Here is a 6,000-nt window from a genome sequence, read left to right as displayed (position 1 = left end):
AGTTGTAATCAGTATACTCCCGAACAATTAAAACAGTTAACAAATATAAAAAACTGCTCCTTTTTGCATTTAAACATCAGGAGCTTGAATAAACATCATGATGATTTAGTTACTCTACTTACAAACACAGGTTGTAGCTTTGACGTAATTGGCTGCAGTGAAACTTGGCTGAATGATCGCTCATACACTGACATCTTAAGTCTAAATGGCTATAAGTTGTTGATTAAGAACAGATGTGGCAGACCTGGCGGTGGCGTGTGCCTATATATTTCTTCTACATACAACGTGAGGATTTGTGATGACATTATCATAGCAGACAACCACAGTGACTCCCTTTTTGTTGAAATAAGCGGGAAAAGCAGGCAAAACCTCATGATTGGTATAATCTATCGTCCCCCAGACGCTGACTTCGAAACCTTTAGGTCCAAACTGGAGGAAGCATTATTTTCTATAAATGATAACAACAAAAGCTGTGTCCTCCTTGGCGACTTCAATGTTGATCTTTCCAAGGATGATACAGCCAAAAATGACTTTATAAACACATTACACTCTTCATCCTTCTTTCCCACAATAGATGCTTATACCAGAGTCACTCACTCAACTAAATCAGTTATTGATAATTTCATCACAAATCTTACAAACGCCACACTTACTTCTGGGACTGTACTCTCTGAGATTTCTGATCATTTCCCTATTGTATTATTCATTGACCTCCCTGCTAAGCCCTCACCTACTCGTCATTCAATAAGATTAAAAATACTTAATGAAGAAACCATACGACGTCTAGGTGAGGACCTGCAGACCAAGACATGGTCGGGAATATATGACTGTAGTGATGTTGATACTGCATTTGAAACTCTAACCAAAGAAATATCCGACTCTATTCAAAGAACCATTCCTGAGAAAGTAATCATATGTAAAAAAACTACTCAAAATCCATGGATCACTAAGGGCATATTAAAGTCTATTAAGCATAAAAATAAATTATATAAAAGATACATAAATGAACCTAACCATAAAAATAAAAATGCATATATTAATTATAGAAATAAACTTACACATATTATCAGAAAGCGGAAGAGTAAGCATTTTGCCGACTTGATAAATGAATCACAGGGTGATTCCAAGAAATCTTGGAATGTACTGAACGGGGTCTTGAACAGAAGCCAAAAAACTCCTGTATTCCCTGACCACGATCATAATATGGGCAACATCATCAGAAATAATGGTCTTGCCAACGATTTCAATAACTACTTTGTCTCTATCGGTAGAAACATATCCAGTAAAATCAGTCAGCCTCAGGATGCCTCGTTTAAAGACTATCTATCAGGTAATTACCTGGGCTCTTTCTTTCTGAAACCAACTAACTGCAATGAAGTGTATGAAATAATCATGAATATGAAGAATTCAAACTCAGCTGGAATAGATGGCATCTCAAGTAAAATTCTGAAAAGCATCTCCAATATAATAACTGCACCTCTTACATATTGCATCAATCTGTCTATACTCTCTGGAGTAGTGCCACAAATAGCAAAAATAGCACGTATCACACCGGTCTTTAAATCAGGAGATAAAAACAATCTTAGCAACTACAGACCAATATCAATCTTGCCTACTCTTTCCAAGGTTTTGGAAAGAGTAGTTTACAATAAACTTAACAACTATCTAAACAAACTAAACATCATTGCCCCATCCCAGTATGGTTTCAGAAAGGAAAACACTACATATATGGCAGTACTTGACTTGACTGATAAAATCTACGGGGCAATCGATAGAGGCGAATATGGTATTGGGATTTTTCTGGACTTGTCTAAAGCTTTTGACACCATTACGATTGATATTCTTATAAATAAATTACAACACTATGGTATTAGAGGCCTGGCGTTAGACTGGTTCCGCAGCTATCTGTTTGGAAGACATCAATATGTCTCCATTAACAACCATAAATCTTCATACAAGCCCATCAATTATGGAGTTCCTCAAGGGTCCATCTTAGGGCCGCTCCTGTTCATCCTGTACATAAATGACATTGTTAATACTTCACCCATACTACATAAAGTATTATTTGCTGACGATACAAACTTGTTTCTTTCCCACAAAAATCCAAATACACTTGAACAAATTATAAATAGTGAGTTAGCGAAAATAAATACATGGTTTAAATGCAATAAACTCTCCCTAAATGTCAATAAAACATACTACATTGTATTCCGGTCCCATAAAAAAAAGGACATTGACCAAATTTGCATAGAAATTAACGGACAAAACATTGAAAGAGTCAGCTCTACTAAATTCCTGGGGATCCACATTGACGAATTCTTGAACTTTAAAACACATATTGATGATCTCACAAGCAAACTGTCTAAATATGTGGGTTTATTCTTCAAATTGAGACATTATCTCCCACTCACTGCACTTCTTATTCTATACAAATCCTTATTTGAACCTCATTTAAAATACTGCAATATTATATGGTGTAACACATTTCCAACCCATCTAAAAAAGCTGGAGATACTTCAGAAAAAGGTCATACGCGCCATAACATGGTCTGAGTTTAACGCCCCCACTAAAACAATCTTTCACCAACACAATCTTCTGAGGCTTGTTGAATATAACTATTTCCAGAATGCTTGCGTCATGTATCAGACTGTCCATAAACGAAACCACAAACTCTGTCAACTCATCCCAATCTGTACTCCCAGCCACACCCACACCACCAGGAATAGAAATCTAATCTTTGGGAAAAAACGGAAACTAAAATCTACAAGCTTTAGTATTGTGTGCAGAGGGCCACAGATTTGGAATGAGCTTGATGAAACACTAAAAATGTTGCAATCCATATCCATCTTTAAGGCAAATCTAAAAAATCAACTCCTATCAATGTATATTTAATGTGCTGGTTATAAACTGCATGAACACCTGTGTCCTGTTGTTAATATATTAGTTGTTAATTTATAAATTGCAAATGTACTTTACATCAAATCCAGAGTAACCAGAATACTGAGGTTGTCTATTGCTTGTCGTATGGTTGTTGTGTGCTGTACTTTGTTGTGTGTTTATTATTGTTGTCTATTATATATCTGTATGTTGTCCAAAATGTAAGGATATCTGGCCAATATCTGATACTTATGGGAAACCAGGCCCCCTATTAAAAGCTTTAAATAGCTTGCTTGGGGTGACCTTTCACGCATCCAGAATTACTGTTTGTTGTTCCATGTTGTATGTCTTGGATATCGCGTGAATAAACTCAAACTCAAACTCAAACTCAAGGTCACTGTGAGAGCGCACACACAGGTGGGATGTTATGTCTGTGTTTCCAAAAACTCCCCTTGCTCCACACAAGTTCACTTGGAGGCCAGAGCAATGAATGTCACTGAAGCGAAATGTATGGCATCCATGGGAGGAGTTTGATATCAACACCGTACTGTCAGTCAGTGACGCTACCCCTACCGCCCTGGACTCGCAGGAATGAATCTGTGATCAAACTATTTTGGATTAATCCCAATGTGACTGTTGGAGGACGACAGATGCCACGTGGCCTAAACCAGGACGCTACCTGGAATGGACTACACGTGTTTCATCCAAGAAAACAAGACCCACGGATGCACTCACGACAACAGCTCTCCAGGAGGGAACTGGATGGGAGCTTTGGACATCACCGCTGTGTGCCAGGATGGGAGAGCCATTTCAAGGTGTAAGGGCTCTCCTGCCAACATGGCTGTACCATTGGACGTGTCCTACTTCATTCGGAACGGATCGTGGCTTTATTTATATTTTCTTATTGATAGCATTCTGGTCGCCTAAGGCAGAGGGACCGTGTGAGACTTTTCCTGCGATTTAACATCGGCCAGCAGGTTACTACACATGGTTTGGGTAATTAACACATTTCTTTCTATAATACACTTACACACTGATCCGTTGGCAACAGTCTCTCACCCGGTCGTGAATGGGATAATTACAGTACATTTGAAACAAATGATTTTAACAATATATCCGAGAGAAAAAGCATGTTATTTTGCATCATTCAAATCATGCAAAAACTGTCTATCACATCTTAATATCTGAACATTTAAATATGTAAACTAAAGCTCAGTAATCACATTTGTAACTGAATGGCTTCTGGTTTTCGAAATGTAAATAAACCAATCTACTGTGATAAAACAACAAAATTGCATTAACTACATTAACCATCAAAGTGAAGTCTAACTGTAACTGTAGTCTTAAAACAAATCTGAATAAGGAAAAACACTGCAATAAAATAATGTAAACTGCTAACACTATTGTGGGGAGCCTGAGGACTGTATAGGGCAGTGGTCCCCAACCTCTTTTGCGCCACGGACCAGTTACGTGTTAGAAATATTTCCGCGGACCGGCCTTTATATCAATAAATAATACATTTATATAAATAAATAATACATTTATAATAAATATATAAACTCACCATTTCACTGAATTAGTGGGAGGGAGCACTGAGCTTGTTTCTCAGAAACGACCCGGTCCCATCTAGGCGTAATCGGAGACAATGACACCCGAAGTGGTTAAGGTTTGTCTTTTAATACAGGATGCTTGGTCTCCATGTGCCGAAGCAGTTTTTGAAGGCTTCATTGCCTCGTTAGCTAGCCTGTCGCCACATATTATGCAGAGTGGGCTTGGTGCGTCAGAGTCACCTGTAGCGATAAATCCATATTTTAAGGAGGACTCCAGAAATGTTCTTTTAAATGCAGCTTTCCTTTTCTTAGAAGTCGTAGCCTCTTCTTCTTCCGGCTCCTCATTGGGCTTTTTTCACTTTCCGAAGAAGCTTTCAAAACATCTGTTTCTTGCTCATATTTGCTTGCTTCGCGGGCTCGACGGCGGTGACATGTCACGTGACCGAATCGAGCGTCTTGAGCTGAACCGACGGATGTAATTGGGGGAGAATCGCCATTTTTTTTATATTTTTCAAACTAAATTCTCACTCATTTTTGCTAGCATTGCGGGCTCGACTGGGGAAACAGGTCACGTGACCGGGACGAGCATCTTGACCTGAATTAATTGATCGTCGATAAAAAATTTTTTTTTTCTGTGCGGCTTAACGGCCCGGTACCAAGTGACCCACGGACCAGTACCGGTGCCCGGACCGGGGGTTGGGGACCCCTGGTATAGGGAGGGGGTTGGCTCTGATGGTTATGCTCTTTTTACCCCCGAGTGTCGGTCATAACATGGTTCAGTTTTGATTGCTTTACTGAATTATTGGCAAAAAAGTAACAGGTACTGAGGCTCATAGGGGCATACAGGCAACCTGTCAAAAGGGTATGTGTCACGGATCGGAATGGAGCAGGGCGACCAAATGCAGCTTGGACCAGGATTTATTGAGGGAAAAGGAAAGTGGAACGAAGCATCAAGGGAAACAGACGGGAACTCTGGAACACGAACCGCAATCGGCAGCAACTCTGGAACACGAACCGCAATCAGCGGCAACTCTAGTGACATGAACCGCAATCGGCGGCAACTCGGGGACGTGAACCGCAATCGGCGGCAACTTGGGGACGTGAACCAATACGTGAAATCGGCATACGAAAAGTCAGAGCCACAATCGGTGGCGTTTTGAAGTCCGGACCGCGATCAGCGGCATTCGGAAGGCGGAGCAATGCGCAGCGGCAAGAGCCACCGCGAGCCGCAGCAGTGGGAGCGGGGCCAGGGATAATCGCGGGTCCGGCGCAGCTGGCTTGACGTCTGGTGACGCCCGCGGGTCCTGCGACGCTGGGGTGGAGCCCAATGGTGCCCGCGAGTCTGATGGCACCGGGAGGCACACCAATGGCGGCCGCGGGTCCGACGTCGCTGGAGTGAAGTCCGACGGCGGCCGCGGAGCCCCTGGCGCCAGAAGCACAAAGGGGGAAATCTCGTGGAGGTGGAATATGCGTCTACATCCGTGACGAATGGTGCTGGGACTCTGTAGTGGTATGCAAGCACTGCTCGCCACTGGCGGAGTTCGTGATCATTAAGTGCCGTCCTTTTTACCTG

This window comes from Syngnathus typhle, linkage group LG3 (genome assembly GCF_033458585.1).
Source record: "Syngnathus typhle isolate RoL2023-S1 ecotype Sweden linkage group LG3, RoL_Styp_1.0, whole genome shotgun sequence".
Taxonomy (NCBI): domain Eukaryota; kingdom Metazoa; phylum Chordata; class Actinopteri; order Syngnathiformes; family Syngnathidae; genus Syngnathus; species Syngnathus typhle.
This window is presented reverse-complemented; position numbering follows the sequence as displayed.